Source organism: Pipistrellus hanaki, assembly GCF_964339955.1.
Source record: "Pipistrellus hanaki genome assembly, chromosome: 19".
NCBI classification, from domain to species: domain Eukaryota; kingdom Metazoa; phylum Chordata; class Mammalia; order Chiroptera; family Vespertilionidae; genus Pipistrellus; species Pipistrellus hanaki.
The window spans coordinates 5,778,969-5,801,407 of record NC_140521.1 but is presented as its reverse complement, the minus strand read 5'-3'; the positions used below and the strand labels follow the sequence as shown (position 1 = coordinate 5,801,407).

General features: G+C 42.8%; 2 protein-coding genes across 2 annotated transcripts in view; both read left to right on the top strand.

Annotated features, from left to right (window-relative positions):
• The window catches only part of TMEM119 (transmembrane protein 119), a 183,290-nt gene that overhangs the window by 88,214 nt on the left and 72,637 nt on the right, over positions 1–22,439 (top strand). The window lies entirely within an intron of this gene.
• CORO1C (coronin 1C) overlaps positions 3,108–22,439 on the top strand; it is a 58,719-nt gene continuing 39,387 nt past the window's right edge. The window contains exon 1 of the mRNA XM_084868178.1: positions 3,108–3,260. The gene's annotated coding sequence lies outside the window, so the exon portion shown is untranslated. The remainder of the gene's footprint in view (positions 3,261–22,439) is intronic.

Sequence of the window (22,439 nt, the reverse complement as noted above, 5' to 3'; positions counted from 1 at the left end):
TGAAACAGACCTCTGGGAGGCCCCGGCCTTGGGATCTTCCTTTCTTTCTCAGCCCATTCCGCAGCTGTTCTAGCGCGGTGTCATTGGGGGGAAATTGGTGTCATGGAAAATTTTACTTCTAATTTCCTCACTTAAAGAACTGGGAGAAGGGAATGTCAGAAGATTTTGCATTTAAATCATGCAGAGAGTGCCTTGCATATAGAAGCGATGGGACGTGTTAGCAAGAATCTGTTTCTAAAGACTGAATCAGCTCTGACTGGTTTGGCTCAGGGAATAGAGTGTTGGCCTGCGGAATGAAGGGCCCCAGGTTCGATTCCGGTCAAGGGCAGGTACCTTGGTTGCGGGCACATCCCCAGTAGGGGGTGTGCAGGAGGCAGCGGATCGATGTTTCTAACTCTCCATCCCTCTCCTTTCCTCTCTGTAAAAAAAAAAAAAAAAAAAAAAAAAAAAAAAATCAGCCGGGACCGGTTTGGCTCAATGGATAGAGCGTCGGCTTGGGGACTGAAGGGTCCCGGGTTCGATTCCGGTCAAGGGCATGTACCTTGGTTGCGGGCATATCCCCTATGGGGGGTGTGCAAGAGGCAGCTGATCGATGACTCTCTCTCATCGATGTTTCTAACTCTCTATCTCTCTCCCTTCCTCTCTGTATAAAATCAATAAAATATATTTTTAAAAAAATCAATAAAGTATATTAAAAAAAAAAAAAAGAGTAAGCCAGTTTGTTTCCCATTTCCACCTCAGAACACTTTATCAATCTTCATTTTCCTAGAATCACTCGGAACTCACGTGCTATCCATGCCCTTGTTTCATTCAAGATAGGAATCATACGAACAGCCCATCATTTTTGTAAATCACCAAATGCCAGGCAGTCACTGCAGGCTTCACCACCTTCCTCTCCTTTCAATGAAGCGAGCAGCAAAAATCTAGCCACAAAAAGGGTGCTCAGTCCCCCCTGTTGTCAGCGATTGCTTCAAGGCAAAGTGCCAAGCGTTCCTCCCCACTGGAGCACAGCAGTCACAGCAGCTGGCGCCTCTGCCGAAGGCTTCTTACAAGGCAGGCACCCAGCTCAGTGCACCACTCACAGCTCTGGGAATCCTTCCGGGTGGGGCCGCTACGACAGCATCCCTATTTTACTGAAAAAAGAACGCAGGCTTAGAGAGGATGAATAATTTGCTGTGATAGCTGTTCTGGCTCAGGTGGTCATCGATTTACATAACACACATTTCCGAGGCTGATGCTTAAAATGAAACATTCCCGTGAACTGCAAAGATGCCTTGCTTTTGGCAAAGTAAATAGCCCTCTCCATTTCCCCCAAATCTTGGCTCTTCAGAGCTTGGTATTTTTGAGACAGGGACTCTGCTGTTATTACGACTTTACTGCCTATCAGGAAATTCAGCATATTGAGGTGAAGGAAACTGTCCTGGGACCCCCGTCTGACAGCAGCAGAGCTGACACTCAATCCCAGTGCTCTGACTTTCAGGCCGGGTCCTCTAGGTAGTAAGCAAATGGGTGAGGACTTCGGCCAGGAAAAGGAAGGGAGGGACCCTGTCTCCTTTATTTCCTCACCTGCGAAAAGGGGTCAAGACCGGAGATCTTCCTTGGGGTTGGGGTTTATGTGGGTGTGGCCCAGCCCAGGGTCAGCCATCTTGTTCTAGGAATATGACAATAGAAAGTGGGGAGAGGGCCCAGCCAGTGTGGTTCAATGGTCGAGCACAGACCCATGAACCAGGAGGGTGCCGATTTGATTCCCTGTGAGGGCACATGGCTGGGGTGCAGGCTCATTCCCCAGAGGGGAACACACAGGAGGCAGACAATGGGTGATGCTCTCAGTAATGCTTCTATCTCTATATCCCCCTCCATTCCTCTCAAAACGTATTAAAAGAATACTGAGCGTCGGCCTGTGGACTGAAGGGTCCCAGGTTCGATTCCAGTCAAAGGCATGTACCTTGGTTGCGGGCATGTCCCCAGAAGGGGGTATGCAAGAGGCAGCTGATCGATGACTCTCTTTCATTGATATTTCTGACTCTCTGTCCCTCTCTCTTCCTCTCTGTAAAAAATCAATAAAATATATTTAAAAAGTTTTTTTAATTTTATTTTTTATTTTATTAAATTATTATCTGTGTACATATTTTAACATTGCCCCCGCCCATACATACCCTCCCTCCCCAGAGTTTTGTGTCCATTGGTTGTACTTATATGCATGTATACAAGTCCTTCGGTTGATCTCTTATCTCCCCATGCCTAGGTTGTGGGCTTGATCCCCTGTAGGGAGCATGCAAGTGGCAGCCAATCAATGATTCTCTCTCATCATTGATGTTTCTCTCTATCCCTCTCCCTTCCTCTCTGAAATTAATAATAATAATAATAATAAAAAGAATAATGAAATTACAATGCAACCCATATTTCTAAAAAAAAAAAAAAAAAAAAAAAAAGTGGGGAGAAGGCCACAGCATGGAGTCCCCAGAGGTGGTGGTGGTGGGAGGGTATGTCTGGAAGCAAAGGAGGAGCTTCAAGTAGCCAGAGGCGGGGAGTCGAGAATTTGGGGCGGAGCTTGGGTTTGAAGCGGTTAGCTGGGCAGTGGGCGGGGCTTGTGATGCTGCGCGAATGGGGTGGTTACTCTGTGGGCGGGGCTTCTGGAACGTGTGGCGCGGTTTTGTGTACCGATAGGTCAGTTCTGAAGCCATGGGCGGGATCTGGGATCAGGGAGCCAGAAGGCCGGCTGAGGGCTTGGCTGGGTAGTGGGCGGGATCAGAGGGGCTGATGTTCCGGTTTTAAGGGGCTCAGGGGGAATGTTTGGGGAGCCAGGGATGTGGCCCCAGGAGCCAAGCAGGTCAGTGGGCGGAGCCCTAGGAACGCCGCTCCGGGGTTTTGAGGAGCAGTGGGCGTGGCCCGGAGGCGCCTGTGGGCCTGGCTCTCGGGGGCCACTGAGATAACATAGTGGGCGGTGCTCCGCGGCCCACCTGCACCTTTCTTGCTTGACCAGAGGGGGCGCTAGAGAGCGTGTGAGATGCGGATGGCGCGGTGGGAAGCGCAATTCCCTGCCGGAAGTGGGCGTGCCCCTCGGCAGCCGGGCGGCTCTGGTTGGGCGCGTCGCGCCGCGGGGGCGGGGCCTGCGTGCGGCGGCGGGGCGGGGGCGGCCGCCCAGACCCCTCCCCCGCGCGGCGCTCAGTGCCAGGCGGGAGGCGACAGCGGTTGGAAGCTTCGCGGGGCTTTGCAGCGGGGACTTCGGCGGCGGCGGCGCCTCAGGCACCTCGGCCCTGGTGAGCCGCGCGCCCGGCGGGGCCGCTTGGAAGCGAGCGGGGCGGGCTTGCCGGGCGAGCCGGGCGGACGCGTTCTCTCCGCACTTGCCCGGCCGGCTGACAGGAGCCGGCGGGCGTGGGGCAGGGCCGGGGCAGGGGAGTGCGGGCTGGGGTGGCGCGCGGGGTGCGGGGTCCTTGGGCCGGGAGCTCCCCTGGCCAGGGTGCAGGGGGTCGGGGTCGGGGTCGGGCCTGGGAGGGAAAGAGGGAGGGAGTTGGGGGGACGGAACCGCTGGGTCTGAGGAGAGCGAACCCGGTCCGTGTGGGGAGGGAGGAGACTGTCCACGGGAAGGCGGCTTTTGGGGGGCCCGGAGCCCTCATGGCCGGTGAGGAGCCGCGGGGCTGAGGGGAGACGGGGCTGACGGGAGGCAGGTTTTTAGGGATCGGGGACCCGCCTGGGTGGGGCGGGGTCTTGGGTGTGAGGAGGGGCTGCTTGGGGCTGGGGCGCGGCGTCTGGGGCGGGGGGCGCCCGGGCTGTAGACGGAGCGGCCCTGGGGTGGGGGCAGGTGTGGGTGCGGGGGGGCAGGTGTGGGTGCGGGGTCCCCAGAGGCAGGGTCGGGGTTCACGTGTGGCGGGACGCGCTGGGCCCGGCCTGGGCGGGGCGGGGGTGACTCCCGGGCCTGGGATGAGGTGGGGGGGCCTTGCGTGGCTCCTGGGGATCTGGGTTCGGGGTCGGGAAGGGCGGGCGCGGCCAGAGCCGGATAAATGTGGGTGATGGGGGCCGGGGCCGGTTTGGGAGGAGGGTGAGCCGGAGGTGGGAGCCGGGGGCCGGGGGCGCTTTGGGAGGAGGGTGAGCCGGAGGTGGGAGCCGGGGCCGGGGCTGGCGGCGGTGAGGCTGCGGGAGGAAGAATGAGGCAGGAATGCCGCAGGGTCGGGGAGCCTGGGCGTCGGTGCGAACGGGGTCATTTCCGAGGTGGGCGCTCCCTCCGGGCGGAGCGGGGGGCGGGGGGCGCGGCGGGGAGGGCGCTGGCCGTGCAGGTGGCGCCGCCGCTGGGATGACGGCTGAGGTCAGAGGGGAGGGGCGGATGCGGGAACCCGGCTCTCCCGCCGGTCCCCCCCCCCCACTCACACACACACTCACACACACACACTCACACTTACACACACACTCACACTCACACACACTTACACACACACACTCACACTCACACACACACATTCACACTCACACACACATTTACACTCTTACACACATACACACACTCACGCTCTTACACACATACACACATACACTCACATACACACACATTCACATTCACACACACGCACACACACTCACACACATACACACACATTCACACTCACACACATACATACACACACACTCACATTCACACTCACACACGCTCACACACACATGCACACACATACACACACACACAAACACACACACTCTCCCAGTCTCCGGTCTCCCAAGCGGTCTGAGTGCGGTCTGAGTGTGCGGGGGAAGTGGCCGGCTGCTGCGGGAGAGCCGAGAAGAAAGGGGCTGCTTCCTCTGGGAGCGCGGCCGCCGGCCTTTTTTGGAAGTGTTTCAAAGGGGTTTGATGGCTGGAAAAGGAAACGCAGGCTTTACCGCACGGTGTAGCATCGCATCCTATATTTGGCCTTCACGTAGGCTGCCCTTGTTCCCGGCGTCCGAGGGCCCTGGCTCTACACGGCTGCAAACGTGCGGATGCGGTGCGAGGAGCAAATGGCAAGTTGCTCGTCTCCCCACCCCGGAGAGCGAGATGAAAAAGGCCTTTCTTCCACCTGTCAGGCATTTTTAAAAAAAAGAATTGAACGTCGTGCGTGTTTTTAAACTGGCGGTGGACGTGGTGCTGTTGGAAATGGTTATCATACAATATTAGACTCTCTTCCCGGGGCCTTCCTGCCTCTGGGATTACACCCCGAAACTGTACTTGTAGGGCTCTGGGTCACTCTGTGTGTTCATGCATTTCATTGTCCTCATCTGGCAGAACTCGGTCCTGATAACCAGGGCCTGCTGGTAGAGTCAGAAACATAATTAAGTGTAAGCAGTGGCTTTGTACTGTCTGTTCCGTTGTAAAGGCAAATGCATATATGTATTTATAGTACTTCACTTACTGCATACTCTGTCAAACGGGAGAAATGGGAAAAATATATTTTGGACCTGATTCTATATATTTTAGGAAAGTAATTTAAGGAATCGAAATGTTTTGTCTCAGAGGTACATTTCAGAGTTGCAGTGTTTGGCTATAGTAACCTTTGGGTCTGAGAGGTTGCGTGAATAAATGGGGTGCGGGAGCCGAATAAAACTGGAAATTTTATGCAGGCCTTGAAGGGCAGGCAGTGTTTTGTGGGAGGCAATGTGTACTGAAGATTGAACAAAGATTGGTATAAAGGTCGGGTGTACACCTTCTTGACATCTGGAATGCATCTTGTCTATTTGTTTCTGGTCATTCTGGAAGGTACATTAAAATAAGATGAATTTTAATAGATACACACTAATGAGGTATCACTGCACACAGCTCTGAAATCTTCACGATCATTTGTTACTTTGCCTGCAGATTGTGCTAATTAGCATTTGTGTCTACTTATTTATAATTTAGGATTAGATTTAGGGTTGAGAAATAGCACTTTTATTTATTTACTTATTTATAAATAATCCTCATCTGAGGATATGTTTTTGTTGATTTTTGAAAGAGAGGAAGGGAGAGGGAGAGAGAGAGAGACATCAATCCATTAATGATCGGCTACCTCCTGCACAAAACTGGACCAGAGGATCCAACCTGCAACCTGAGCATATGCTCTGCCTGGGAATCGAACCCATGACCTTTCCTTGTTTGGAACAAGGCTCCAACCAACTGAGCCACACCAGCCAGGGCTAGAAATAGCCCTTTGTAAACACTGTTGGATTTTTTTTTTTTAACTTAAGTTTTTTAGTTAATGTATCTATCACTTACGGGATCCACTTCAACTAGGAGGAGGAGCATTGTTTGCATGCCCATAAAACAGAATGTTCAAAGGGATAAATGATTAGTTAGCTATATAACTGGGAATGGGAGAATAAATTCTTTCTTCTGCAAATTGCTTTTTAATATTTTGATTTGCCACAAACTGGTGCTGTAGAAACAGATACTATTAGCTGGGCTATTTTATCTTTGACTTGTATTTCAGAGGTGAAACAGTAATAAATTTGGGTGCCACTTTCATATTTAGGGTTCAGATCCATGTGTGGTTTCCATTTGATGAGTTCCCTGTGTTATCCTGGGTTATGAACTCTTTTCTGACACTTGTTTGTCTCTTAAAACTTAAGATGCTTTTTCTGTATTAAAACATGGAAATTGTCATGAATATTTCAGTATGACCTAGTACCCAGAATGTTAAGTAATAGAATCTCTCTGGGTTTTCATTGCCCTAGTTCAGATCCTTTAAAGTGAGTGAACAAGATTATGTACTCCTTTTTGAGACTCTATTTTGTGTTTTAATAGTGCATAAAGGAATCTTGTTTGTTTTGTAACTGCTTTATTGAGATGTAACTCACTGCCGTACAATTTGTAGTGATGAGTACACTCACCGAGTTGTACAGTCATCCCTCAGTTGTAGAATATTTTCATCAGCCCAAAAAGAAACCCTGTGCCATCAGCAGTCCCCCTGACCCCATTCTCTTCTCTCCCTTGCTTCAGGCAACCGCTAATTTACTTTTTGTCTCTGAATTTGCTTATTTTGGACATTTCATGTAAGTGGAATCATACAATACAGAGTCTTTGGTTTGTCTTTTATTAAGAATAATGTTTTCAGGGTTTATCTATGTTGTAGCATATAGTAGTACTTCATTTTTTTATGATTGAATAATATTACATTGTATCGATATACCATATTTTGTTTACTCATCAACTGATAGACATTGGGCATTTCCCCTTTTTTGGCTATTATGAGTAATGTTGCTATGAACATTCATCTACAATTTCTGTATGGACATATGTTTTCATTTCTCTTGCAAATTGCTGGGTCATGTTGGTAACTTTAACTGTCAGAGGAACTAACTGCCAGACTGTTTTCCAAAGCAGCTACACCATTTACAATCCACCAGCCTTGTATAAAGATTTCAGTTTTCCTACATCCTTGTCAACACTTGTTATTCTCTGAATTTTTGACTTTGGCCATCCTCGGTGTGTGAAGTGGTATCTCATTGTGATTTTGATTTGCATTTCCCTGATGGCTAATGATGTGTCCAGCATCTTATGTGATTAGTGGACAGTTGTATATATTTTTTGGCGATAGGTCTATAACATATACTTTGCCCATTTTAAAACTGGGTTCTCTTTTTATTGTTATAATTTATATTCTAGAAAGAAATGCCTTATTAGATATAAAATTTACAAAAATTTTCTCCATTCTGTGAATTGTCTTTTCACTTTCTTTTTAATTGAGATACTAGTGTACCAGTGCACAGACTCATGAACATTGAAAGGAAATTAATTAGAAGGTGGCCAGCAGGGCAGGACAGGCTGGACACGCCCTGGAGCCAACCTCCTGCAGTCCCTCCCCGGCTGCACCTGGGGTGGCGCTGTGGTTCGAAGGGCATCTGCAGAATGAGTGGGGTTCCTCCGGCAGGTGGGGTCCCCCGGCCTGACCTTCGGCCTGACCTGTGGGGATCAGGCCGAAACCAGCTCTCCGACATTCCCGAGGTGGTCCCGGATTTTGAGAGCTTGGTACTCGGTGACACACCCTGCACCCTGGAATCAGCTCCCTCTCCTCTGGTTCCTGAGTGGGTCAGGAACCACACTGCCAAGTCACCGCAGCTTGGCAGCTCCTGTGTTGAGCGTCTGCTCCCTGGTGGGCAGTGCACATCAGACCTTAGCCTTTTATATATAGATAATTGACACAACATTTTTTTTCTTTTTTTTTTAAATTGATTTTTAGAGAGAGAGGAAGGAAGAGGAAGAGAGAAACATTATGAGATGGATCTATTAGTTGCCTCCTGCATGGTTGAACCCGCAACCTGGGCATGTTCCCTGACTGGGAATCAAACCGGCAACCTCTTGGTGCACAGGATGACACCCAACCTGAGCCACACAGGCCAGGGTGACATAACATTTCTTGTCACTTTCTTTGAAGCACAAAGGTTTTTAATTTTGGTGAAGTTGAAGTCTAATTTTTGCATAATGGAGTCAAAATTGATACTAATGCAGTTAGAAATTATTTGGACTATAAATCATATTCTTATCAATATTTTGTTTATATAAATTAAAAGCCAAAGTGAAAGGGTTAGGGAAAGATTTGAATTAATCCTAGATCAAAAAGGGCGTGCCAGGGAACAGAGTCATTCTGCTGCTTAACTCCTCTGGTCGCCTCCCGCCCCATTGTCTGTGGTTAAAGTTCAAACTTCTTAATGTGGCCATGGGTCGAGGTTTCTCTGATTTCAGCCTGCCTGATCACTCACTACTCCCCTTAGGTTTTTATCTTCACTCAGTGAGCGAATGACTATTTAATAAAATTAACTGGAAAGATCCTGAGGTCAGTGGGCTTCTCGGATTCTTATTTGTGGCTTTGCTGCCTGAGTTAGAAAAACGTGGAAGGCAGAGGTAATTCCCCTCTGCCTTTCTGGCATCCAAGTCCACCTCTTACAAAAAAACTTGCTTAGATTGTAAAACTGAGTGTATGAAACATTTTCCTGAGGGCAAAACATTGTCATCCAGGTTCTTTCCCTCTAACGGGCAGAAATGACTGGCCCACAGCCTGCTCTCAGGAGGGCAGATGGCCAGGGGACACATTCAGTTTGGGACAGTCAGCCACACCGAACGCTGCGGGCCTGCCCTGATGGTATCGTGTCCGAGCTGGAACTGCCCTGCAGTCTGATAAAGGGTGTGACCTGGGTTGTAAGGACGCATAGGTACCTTCTTCCTTCTCGTTCTTTTGTTCATGCTCTCTTGCTTCTCTCAGAGCATCTGACTCAGTAGTAGTCTTTAGTTATATTTTCTGTTATGTTCACTTTTACTACATTAATTAAAAATTCTTAATTTCTTTCTGAGAATGAGGAGAAACTAGTTTGCCATTTGGGATACATTTTCTGCTTCAGGTTCATTGAATTGTTGGATTGTGGCAAGGTGGTAAAGAAGAGGGGGAAAAATACTCTATATAGTTTTTTGCTCTAAGAGAGTTTTGTATTTAAAGAAACCGAGGCAATGAAGGGTGCAGACCTTCAGAACCAGACTGAGCTGGGCTTCACTCTTGGTTCCACTTCTATTTTTTTTAAAAGTATTTTAAATTGATATTTAGAGAGAGAGAGAGAGAGAGAGAGAGAGAGAGAGAGAGAGAGAGAGAGAGAGAGAGAGAAACATTGCTGTGAAAGGGGAGCATCATTGGCTGCCTCTTGCAGGTCCCATACCTGGGATCAAGCTCACAACCTGGGCGTTTGCCCTGACCTGGAATCAAACTGGCAGACTTTCAGTGCAAGGGAAGATACCCAACCAGCGGAGCCACACAGGCCAGCGCTTGGCTCCATTTCTTAGTTAACTGTGACTCTGCCAATTACCTCACCTCTCTGAGTCTGTTTCCTCTTCTGTAGTATGGAGCTGTTAATGGCTTCCTTGCTGGGAACTGTAAATGTTAAATGAGAAAAAGTATGTAAAGTACCTAAGAATGAGCAGCACTGACTAAATCTCTGTTCCCTCGCTCTTCACTCTTAAATGTCTGATGTGATGAATGGAGCTGTGGAGAATCTAATAGAGTAGGTTTAATGCATCTTATTTCTGATGAGATATTTGCGCATGGCTTCCCACTTGCAGCTCAGCATTTTAGATTTTTGAATCGAAGTTGAAACACTAAAGAGGAAAAAAAAAGTGTCTAAATTTAGAATAGGAAGGGGGTAAAAATGAGGTAGTGTTTTGCTATCTATCTGAATTGGAAATGTCTGTACAGACAAGCTTCTCTTATTCAGGCCTTATGCTTCCGTTCAATATGTCTGTGTTATAAGGAAAAAGGTTTTAAGGGAAAGGTTTATTAGTTCCTGGCAAAAGATGCATCTTAGAATTTGAAAGGAGGTTGCACTACAGTGTGTGAGATATTCATCTGGTTATAATGTGAATGGCAGCATTGTGATAAAGTGTAGCATTCTGTGTGGGGAAGAGAGCCACTGTAGTTTCATGGGATATTAAATTAAGCCTGTCATTTGAATCTTACATTAATAACAAAAGCAGGTTCTCCTGTTTGCTACAGTAAAGAGAAAATAAATCAAATTGATGCTCAGGTCAGAGAAAGAGAGAAACTGGAATATAAATAGGAGTAGGAGGCTTTTATTTTGTAAGACTGAAGGCGGTAATTCCACAGTACAACATATTTATTTTTTTTGCTTAATCTTTGCAGTTATCTAAAATTTTTAAAAATATGAATTATGGGTCTTATTTTAGTACCAGTTATCTCAAATACCTTTAAAAAATATAGCATTTGAAGGGGACTTGGGAGATTATTTCTCCGGTCTAGAGGTTCTCTTTCTTGAAGGTCTGTGAGGACCATCTCTAGACCTTTATAAATGCAGCTGCCCGGGCTCGCTCCCTGCTGACTGAATCACAGCTAGAGTGGGACGTACCTCTCTGCTCTTACCGATGAGGGGGCTGGGCACAGGAGCTTGAGAGACTTGCTCAAGATCAGGAACTTAACTGTCCCTTCCTCCTCCCCCAGCCACCCTTCACCTTTTCCCGTAAGTACCGCAGTGTGACTTTGTTTTTATAGTTGGCTGTGTGAGTTTATAGTATAGTGTGGATTAAAAGAAAACTTTTTTTTACAGGGTGAAATTGATACTGGTTTTCCCTTTTTAGTCCTTGAACCAATGCAACGGTTCCCTCTTAACCTTTCACCGTGGTCTTTTCCAGACCCGCAAAGTGAGCCTGCTCACAGTTTATCTTTTCAGTTCATCATCACAACTGGGAGGTGGTACCGATGTTCGTCTCCTCCCCTCACATTTCCAGATTGTACCTGTGTTAAATTACTAAGCTTGGTCCACATTTTCAGAAGGTTTTTTAGATGCATTTTTTGGAAATGCATCTAAAGAATTCATTTGGAATCTGTTAGATAAATCTTTGGTAGACTCGATTTCCTAGTTTTAGGGTAAAGTTCCTTGACATTATTTTATTTCTTATTTCTCCAGTCTTATAATCTGACTATTTGTGAGCGATGGTTGTAAGGACTTATCTCAAATGTTTCAAAGACCAATTAATATGGCAAAGAAGCACTGCATTGTGTCTTGCCAGAATAATTGGCACCATTAGGCCATTTGTATATGCAAACACTATGTTTGACAGGAACAACACATGTCCAGTCCTCTACTACACAGCTTTGTAGCAGGCATAATGAAAACCCCTTAGGATGAGCAGAAGTTGACCATTGCTTCACAGTGTGGTCATTCTGTCTCTGTGAGACCAAGATAGACTGGGAATCTAGGCACGTGGCCGCTTAGGGCAAGAGCCTTTTTGACCCATTGTGGAATCAGATGTGTGCCCACGTGTTCTGACAACTGCTGAGGTCTTTATCCGGGCTGAACAAAGCCGTGGGTTTTCAGCTTCGTGAAAGGCCCTAACACACTTGGGAAAGGAAGTGTTGGGAGAGAAACCTTTGGGGGTGTATTTTCTACTGACATTGTAGAGGTTCTTGACAAAATTCACAAGCACCCCCTCAAGACAAATGTTTAATCACCATTATTTACTTACTTCACATGAAAGATACTTAAATTCCTTTTCATAATGGTCAAGCATTCTTTTCTAGTTAAAGATTCTAATTCCTTTCATTCTTAGGAACTTAAAGAATTGAGGCTGATTTATTAAAATAAAAACTCAAATGCTGCCTGAGTGGTGGCTGAGAAACATATAAACTTGAGCTATCATCTCCATTAAGAAGAAGGATTTATTAGGAGACTAGTCACTTTACAAGCTAGATGGTGAATTAATTTTGTGGTTAGTAGTGTCTTTAGCTTACCATTGTCATCCTAGTTTTCTTTTGGCAAGCAAGAGAGAGTCTGGAGCCAACGAGTGCTGGCCACAGGGGTGATATTTTAATAAGATGTGTGTTGTCTGTTTTAGAAATACAGTAATCCTTCCTTAGGCTCTTTCTCTTATGTGGGCCACTATGGCTTTACAGTGCTACTGTAGGAGAAGAAAAATCAGAAGTTTTGTGGCTTTTGTGTTGTTGTTTTTTTACCCTAAGACTTCCAGTTTGATCTTATGCAATATAGAGGTATCTTGCATGCACTGGGCTCAGTTACATTGCCAAGTGGAACAGATGATGCATTTTACCTGCAAAGGATAGTTGTGGGCTACGTGCTTTTCTGAAGGTGAATGGTTGGAGAGCCCTGATGCAGTTTCTGTTTTGGAGGCAGTCTTGGACATTCAGCCCTCAACCAAGGACTGGCTCATGTTCCAAAGACTAACTCGGTTACTTGAAACTCAGATGGCATCTTTTTGGTATAGATTCAGTATTACAAGAGCTGAGTAAGTTCTCAGCCTAGACGGAGGAAATCTGTTTAATTCACAGCACAGCATTTGAAACTGTTAATGGTGATAATGGGATTCTGGAGCCTGGGAACTAGGAGTCCTGTGAAACAGCAGTGGGAACCGTGCTCCACACATCAGGTGCCTGTCTCAGGCTGGGTGGCATCCAGCAGTCTCAAATACAGCAGCCTTCCGAGTTCTTCATCTTTCTCTCTCAATTTGAAGCTTCTACTCCCCTGGTTAGTTTGATCTCCTTTAAATAACAGTAGCAGGGAGTTGACTTTGGGGTCTCTGGGGCCAGGTCAGTCTCATCAGGGTCCAGATGTCTAGTTTGGGATTGGGGTGACAGGAAGGGGAGGTTCTTAATGAGTGCAGGGAATGTGGGACATTTTTTTCACCACAGCACATTTTGGAGTTCTAGTTATTTAAATAATAAATTCTGATGAAAAACAGTGATATTACATTTTGGAGCTTTATTTGCAAACTTACTTCTTGAATAAATTGAAAATATTGATAGCATGGGGTTCGTAGGACTTTGTTTTATAGTCCAGTTAGAGACTTTAACTTTAGAAAGAATCAGAGAAGTCACATGCTAGTAGTGGAAGCATGCTTTCATCTTGAAGGTTTTGTCAAAGTAGATAGGGGAAGAGCCATAATTTGTATCAAGATGAGGATTTAAAATTAAGGTAGCCATCAAACAGCAGAGTTTCCCTTTCCCCTCTTTCTCCTCTTCCCTAGTTTCTCACTTTTTTTTTTTTTTTTCAATCCTCTCTCCAGGATATTTTATCCATTGCTTTTTAGAGAGAATGAAGGGCGGGCGGGAGACAAATATCGATGCTGGTAACAAATACCCAGTGGATGAGAGAGACACATTGATTGTTGCCTCTTGCACTAGCCCTGAGGAAGACAGGGGATTGAACCTGAGACCCTTCAGCGGGCAGGCCGAAGCTCTACCAAGGGAACACCGGCCAGAGTAGTTTCTCATCTTTTAATGCCTCGACCGACTGGAAAGTGTTCTTGTCCCGCTGGTGGTGTGTCCTGAGGGGCTCCAGGGCCAGCCCCAGAGGAATGAGAGGTCAGGGCTCAGGGCATTTCAGTGGCTCCTGGAGCTCCCAGTGTTCAGAGTGTTTGGAATTATTTAGATCTGGGAAATTGGTAAGAACCGAGTAAGTTAGAATATGGTTATTTGTACACCATTTCAATTGCTGAATGGTCTCATTGTTTAGGAATTCATTTGTGCAATATTAAAATTTCAAAAATGACAGGCTTTGGTTTAAATCATGTTAGTGATTAATGTGATAAATGATCACAAGAAAGGAATTGTTTTGTAATTATGTGTGTGTGTTTGTATGTGTACTTTATTTTTGGTAATTTTTTTTTGATTAGAGAAAAAGGAAGGGGGAGAGAGAGAAAGAGAGAGACGGGGGGGGGGGGGGGGGGGAGAAGAGAGAAACATTGATCTAAGAGTGACACATCAACGCTGCCTCCTGCATTCCCCCCAGCAGGATGGAGCCTGCGACTCAGGCATGTGTCCTGACTGGGAATAGAACCGGCAACCTTTCAGTGCACAGGACAACACTCTACCAACTGAGCCATACTAGCCAGGGCTTTCTGGTAATTTTTTAGAGATTACAAAAAGTATTTATTTGGTAATACCTCCATTTCCCCCAGTGAGTTACATTCTTACAGTTTCTTGTACTCTGTTGTAGATACTGATGTTATGTGTTTTCTTCCCCTTTAAAAGAGAGGTTTGCTGATAAGGAAATAGTTTGTGATTTTATCAGAAAGGATCAGACAGCCAAAATGATTTGTCCTAAGTTGCAGTAACATTTTAAGAGGTGTACTTTCCTGTTTCTATCGGATGTCTGAACATTCTGGAAACATAGGGAGTTTTTTTTTACTTTAAATGTGCTTGTTGCATTTTCAAATGGCATGCTCAATATTTCTACCTTCAAGCTCCGGGCATCTTGCTTGGCAAACTTCCTTAATTTTAAAGCCACGGCTTCAGTTAGTAATCTGAAAAGGTATAATAAGTGATATAAATTATTTTCCCTGTTTTTACTCTTTCAGACACCTACTTCTAAAGGGAAGCCTCTTTTGTGCTAATAAAAGTATGGTTCTTTTTCCTGGTTATTGATTCCTCATCCCAGCATTTGTCCCAGCCACACATTAATGTCTGGGTGAATATTTGATTATGTTGACTGTAGACTGTATGTCAATGAGAGCAAGAGCCAGATTATGTTGACTGTAAGCTCTATGAGAGCAAGGTCCAGTCTGCTTGCTCACCATTGCATCTTCAATATATAACATGGTCAAAAGCTCAATAAATAATTGAAAAAAGCTCAATCAATAAATTAATGATGAATGATTGGTATTAAAGACCTATTCAGCATTCACTGATGAGTGTACATGTTATATGTATAACCATGTGGGTGCTAGTAACTAATTTGGTTCTCAGTGAATCAGTGTGTTTATTAGGGGAAATGTGGACTGGATCCCAGTGAAAGAAGCATTTCCTATAGACTTGTGGGCTTTAGAAGTCATTTATATTTTAGTTCTCCCATTTTATAGACGAATCCCACAATGCTGGGATCAAAATGATTCAGTGGGTAGGTGACTGTCAGGATAAATTGTGTCTGACATCCAATCCATAGTTTTTTTTCTTACTGTCCCGTACCATTCCCTTGAATCATTGTCAAGATTATATGTTTATTTAATCAGTTTGCCCACAGTATAGGCAAAAAGAGAAGACTGAAATTTTTCAGTTGAAGGGGATTACTTTGTTTTTTTTACTTTGCTAGTTTTGCTTTTATAACTACCCTTGTGAATGTCTTCATAAAAATGTCTTAAAACAACAACTACAAAAAGATATGGGAGTCCAATAATTTCATTCCCTGGTATAAGACTATTGCCAGAGAATTATTAAAATTTTATTCTGAGAGAAACTCCATCTGATTAAGTAGTGGAAACAGACTTAGCAAGTTTGAGCAGTCATATACAGTGTGCTTTTTACCCATTGTTGATAAAAGTAGGTCATCAGTTATAGGGAGCATTTTGAAACACATTCATCATTAATTTTTAAAGTGAGATTGCTGTGTCAGTCATGTCTGTAAAAGTCTGCAGTTGGTATGAGAACTCTTGGGATTAATTTGGCTCTTTGAAGAGCGAGGCGGAGTTCAGCTTCCGAGTCTGCTAGTCTCCCGAGGTGCACTTTAGGGAGATGACTGCAGCCTCAGACGAGTGTATATGTTCCAGAGCATTCTCTGGCAGGTGGTGCCTGCCTCTGTCTGTGAGGGAGGTTCCTCAGTTCCTTTCAAAGCTCCAGGGATGGGTGGAGGTGGTTTTGTAGCAGAAAATTGGAACAGAGGAAGGATTGTAAACACATCATCCTTGTACATTATCGTGGGGAAAATTTATTCTTACTTGATAGTGTAATAAAAATATTATTTCTGTCATTGAAGAGCAAGAGATGACTCCTAAAGCCTTGTAATGTCATGTTTTAGTAACTGCAAAATTTTTGTAATGTCATTCTTATTTATTATATTTCACTTGAGTTTCAGGCCCCATTAGTGCATCTTTTAGTGATCAAGGGTCTCTGTTTAGTACAAGTATAAAAGAGAAAGATTTCTGTATATTTTTTTTGTTTGTTTTTAGGATCTTTATTTTGCTATTTTGCTGTACATATTCTTATTTCTTTCTTTTCTTTTTTTTTTTAAGCTCAGCTTTATTGAGGTATTTAAAGTGTATATCGTGATTTGATTTATGTATGTAGCTCATTTCATTTCTTGTCAGACTTCATTTTTTAGCAGTCATTTTCATAGCTGCACATTCTACTCTAAATTGTTAGTCAGTGTTTATGTTGATGGTAGGTGTTCTCCAACTTTTCTCGAAGTTCCTAAAATCAGTATAAAATTATAAAATGTAAAAGTTGGGGTTTTCTTCTTAGAAAACTTTAAAAAGTATAAATGTCTTTAAACCTTGCCTTTTAGAAATGTGTGTGTGTGTGTGTGTGTGTGTGTGTGTGTGTGTTTCTAGAGTTTTATGCATGTCTTTTCATGCAGTTGTTTTGGACAGTTGAGCACATAGGCCTCTGGCTTAAGACTACAGTTTTCAATCAGAAGTAAACATTTGGCATACCTGTTGTTCTCAGCATATTTGAATGCTTACCGCCAGCTTCTCTGTTCTGATTTTTCTGTGTTTTTTTGCATGAACAAAATGCAACTTCGTATTTAAAAATTGCACAAACAGGCCTGGGGGAACTATGAGTTGTTGAGGCAGCACCCCATGAAAGAGCTCTGAGTGGCACTCTTGGCTGATGTGGGGAAGCCAAATTGTATGTATGAAGAGGAGTTTATCTTTGAAAAACTATGAAAGTTCAGAGGGTGGAAAGTTGAACTGGCCTGCACTTTGCGGTTTGAGGTCATGTGTCTCTCTCAGAAGTCCTTTAACTTTGGGCAAGTCACAGTGTCTCTGGGCTGGAAATGAAGGGCCTGGAATTGAGTTTTAGAATCCTTTCTACTCCAGGCTTCTGTGAGGACTGAGCCTATAGATCTTACTTGGATTTTCTCATTTTTTCCCTCTAGAAACATTTAAAAAAAAATGATATTGGGTTATTAAATTGAAACAAAGTCCATTTATAATTGGTATGTATCATTTGGCTTCTTACCTATTACCTGAATGAATAGGGGGATGATACTGTTTGGAAGATTATAATGAGTATGAATTTTCCCCCTTCTTTTTTTTTAACCTCCCGTTTATTCTTACCATCTTTGTTTTCATGATCAATTGAACCAATATCAAGGCAGTTCAATATTTGCAGTTAGTTGTCTTAAGTGTTTAGCAGTTTTTCTAGAAAAAACTTTCCCCCCTCTATATTTCAATGTCATTAATGGGGTGCAAATCCTTTTCAGCCATAGCTGTTATGTATGAGGTCTGTCGTGTGTCTGATTTTTCTGCTGTGTTTTGTGTTTTATATCATGTGGTCGTTTTTCATCATTGTAAAACAACTTCTATTAAAGTAGGTAAATTAGGCATCTCCTTCCCCCCCATATGAATCTGTTAATTAAGGAAATGGATGCAATGAAAATGATTTGCTAAGGTGAACTCTTCAAATGTCACTGGTAGGTTTTGTTTAAAAAATTTTTTTAAAAGCTCAGCCAACTCAGATCCAGAAATGATGAATGTTAAATTTTTATATTTAATTATAGTCCCTCCCATATTTGCTTTGGGTGTCTGCTCCTTTGTGAATGTGTATTCTACGTAGGCTTACATATTACATTTCCAACTTGTTAAAAGAAATTTTTCATGTTGGGATTGCCATTTAAATAGCTGAGTTTAGCATATTTGTTGCCTCATTTGTTATTTTACTTGCCATTTTCTATTAAGTAACAGGTCTCTTCCACATTAAAAAGTACCTGCCATAAAAGCAGCAACTTAGAGGGAACATGTTCTTTCCCCACTGGGATATTCTGGAGTCCTCCTGCGGTCCTGGCTAGGGAAAGTTCTCAGCCTGATGATACTCTGGAATGGTCTCTGCAAATGTTTTGAGCAGGATTTTGCTCCTAGTAGGGGTTTTCCTGTATGTGTTCCTAGCAGGATGTGTTTCCTTTCATATGAACCATAGAAGTACATCTGCTGGGATCTTTAAACAGATAACTTCTCAATAAACAAGGAAATGTCAAAATTGTGGTAATTTTTTAAAATTAGATTGACGGAAGTCAGAATGGAGAAAAAGTAGTAACATTTACTCAGTTTTTCCAGTATATTTTATTTAGTGCCATTACAATATAACACCCTGACTTGTATACATTTTTTCCTCCTCCTACCCAACACATTTCTTATGTATGGCTTATGAATTAAATTTTCTGTGTATAGCTTGACTTGATAGTTCTATAAGAAACATTCCTTTACATTCTCCTAGAGGTTGAGGATCATCAATTGAGTGTATTTTATTCTGAGAATGATTTTTTAGTGAACTTCCCTCTGATACTTATAAAGTAAGTCCTTAAGCCGTAGAGATAGACATTATTATTTATTCTTCTGAAATAACCAACCCTAGCCCTCATAGCTGAGCCTAATCCCGAATAGCCCAGGATCGCCCTAACAGCCTAGTCTAGTCCAACATAGCCAAGCCTAAGTTGAGCCCAGTCCTGAAGAAGGATCCTAACTCTGAAGGTCGACCTTATTTTTACAGCTTGTTCTTGGTTAAGATGTTTACCCGTTTTTTTGTTTCATAGATGAGCTGTTAGTATCATGAATGTCAGAATGTAAATTAGTACAGCTAATATGGAAAATAGTATGAAACTTTCTCAAAAAAAGTAAAAATAGAACTGCCATATGATCCAGCAATTCTATTTTATTTTTTAAACTACGGAACGCTTTTCGAATTTGAGTGTCATCCTTGTGCAGGGGCCATGTTAATCTTCTCTATATTGTTCCAGTTTTAATACATGTGCTGCCATAGTGAGTACCAGCAGTTTTACTTTTGGGTATTTGTACAAAAGTAACAAAATCATTGGCTTGAAAAGATATCTGCATCCACATGTTCATTGCATCGTTATTTATAATAGCCAAGATATGAAAACAACCTAAGTGCCCATTGACAAATGGATAAAGAATGTGAGGTATATAAAATAAAACAATGGAATATTATCTCATATATATAAAAGTCTAAGCCACCGGCTGACTAATAGTTATGATGCACACAGACCACCAGGGGATAGATGCTCAATGCAGGAGCTGCTCCCTGGTGGTCATTGCACCAGCAGGAGCCTCGCCCACCTCTGTGGCAGCGTGGCAGGCACAGCAGGGTCTGAATGAGCAGGATCGAGCCCTCTGGCTCTAGCTCCTCCCTGGCCCTCTGCCGCTTCAGGCACTAACTACTACCCCTGTGGGCTCCCAGATTGCAAGAGGGTGCAGGATAGGCTGAGGTAACCCACTGGTGCATGAATCTGTGCACTGGGCCTCTAGTTCATTATAAAAAAGAAGGAAATCCTACCATTTGTGACCACATGGATGGATCTTGAGGGCATTATGCTAAGTGAAATATATCAGACAGAGAAAGACAAACACTGTATGATATCACTTATATGTTGAATCTAAAACTTACAAAAAATCTTGAACTTGTAGAAAAGAACAGATTGGTGGGAGTCAGAGGCAGGGATTGGGGTGGTGGTGGTCAAATGGATGATGGTGGTCAAAGTGACAGACTTTGATTGTACAATTAACAAGTCCTGAGGAAATAATGTACAACATGGGGATTATGAAAAAGATACATTTAAAAAAAAGAAATTTATTACGATGGTTGTTGGACAATCAAGACCCAACCCTTAATTCTCTGTCCTTCAGTATCATCTGGAAAATTGGGCTGGGGAAATTACTATTCATATTTCTAAAATAGAGTTTTCAACTAAATTCCAGTGAGTGAATTCCATAGTTGAGCCTGTGCTCTCTCAACCTATCCTCACATTGTTCAAATACCAGTTTTTATCATAATGAAAATGATTTTAGAATAATCCCAGTTTTACTGGAAATATGGGTAGGATGATAAATTGCATGTTATAAGGTCTTACATAAGGTTTGTGGAAATTCAAAACTACATTGCATTTTCTCCTATCTAAAGTCAATATATTTTGACATTTGGTAAATATTTGATTTGCTTAATAGATGACTTATGTCTACATCGTCTCCTTTAATACTGTGATGATCCTCCAAATGCAAAGGTCCTACAAAGTTTTAGGAATTTGTACTTGAAAGACATTATAAGTAGGCAACTTCTCCAAGGTTGAACTCTGGTAAGATATTTAAAATTGTGTCAAGTAGTAGTATTTCCTTGGGCTTTTTATTTCAGGATTTTTAAAATTTACTTTTTAAAATATAATTGAGAATTAACTTATAAAATACTCCGGTTTTGAAGGATACTTTAGTTGTGTGATTTGGGACAAGATATTTAATGAAAGAATTAAGTTTGATGGTATGACATTGTAATTTGAAGATTGTAGCTAAACAATAATATGATGAAACACTAATAAAACTTGATAATGCAGGCAGCTGTCTTGTGAAGAAGGGAGTTTTTCTGTGTGAGATCCCTGTTTTCCTTTGTTAGAGGAGAAATTTAGTGTAGTGAATTCCATGCTGAGGTGAGGGAACAAAATATTTTGTAAAGGGTCCTTGAAAACTGATGCTGGTTTTCATATGTGAAAATTACACTTTTGGCCATAATCAGTAGAGAATTTATTTGTCGTTCCCCTCCCCCCCCCCTTGGGTAGAAAAATCTATTAGTGGGTTCTTAAATAATAATTGCTAACATCAGAGTCTGTGCTAGGAACTTTGCAGCTTTAAAAAAAACACCCACATCTTTTTTGAGATATACTTCACATACCACACAGGACAGGCTATATGTCTGTTCTTGTTCTAATACCTCACTGTCTTGATTTCCATTGGTTTGTAGTGAGTCTTATAACCAGGAAGTATGAATCTTCCTAATTTGTTCTTCTCATTCAATGTTGTTTTGGCAACTCTTGGGTCCCTTGCAATTCCATTTGAATCTTAGAATCAGTTCAAGGACAAGTCAGCTAGGGTTCTGATAGGGATTACATTGAGTATTGCCATTTTAAAGTAATGTCTTCTGGTCCATGAACACAGCTGTCTTTACATTTAATTGTGTCTTCTTTAATCTCTTTCATCAGTGTTTTATAATTTTGAGTACAGGCATACCTCCGAGATATTGTAGGTTCAGTTCTAGAATACTACAATAAAGCAAGTGTTGTAAAAAAGCGAGCTGTAGGGTTTTTTTTGCTGGTGGAGGGTCTTCATTTTAATTTGTAAAAACACAACATCTGTGAAGCATTTTAAAGCCAACCATAATAAAATGGGGCATGCCTGTATACAAGTCTTTCACCTTCTTGGTTAGGTTTATTCCTGAGTATTTTATTCCTTTTGATATTACTGTGAATGTTTTCTTTTTTTAAAAATTAATTTGAGAGAGAAGCATCAATTTGTCGTTACACTTATTTATGCATTCATTGATTGATTCTTGTATGTGCCCTGGTTAGGGACTGAACCCGAAACCTTGGCATATCAGGATGACACTCTAACCAACTGAGCGATCTGGCTAGGGTCTGGAATTGTTTTGTTAATTTCATTTTCAGATTATTTGTTATCAGTGTGCAGAAATACAATTGATTCTTATATGTGGGTCTCTTATCCTGTTACCTTGCTAATATTAATTCTAATAGTTTTTTAGTGTATTCCTTAGGATTTTCTATATGTAAGATCATGTCATTTGCACTTAGAGATAATTTTACTTCTTCCTTTCCAATCCGAGGGCCCTTTATTTGTTGTTGTTTTTGGTCTAATCACCCAGTCTAGAACCTGTGGTAGATTGCTGAGTGGCAAAAGCAGACATCTTGTCTGGTTCCTGATCTTAGGGAGAAAGTATTTTTCACCATTGGATATTGTTACCTGTGTTTTTGTGTTTGTTTGTTTTTAATCAGTTTGAGGAAGTTTCCTTTTATTCCTAGTTTGTTGAGTGTTTTTATCATGCAAGAGTTTGTCAAATGCTTTTCTGTGTGAGATGATTATGTGATTTTTGTTTATTATTCCCGGGACCTGAGTTTTGTCTGATGTTGTTTCTAATTCTTATAGATCAGGAAAATGAGGCCCAGAAAGATTAAGTAAGTTACTAATAAATGGTAAAGCT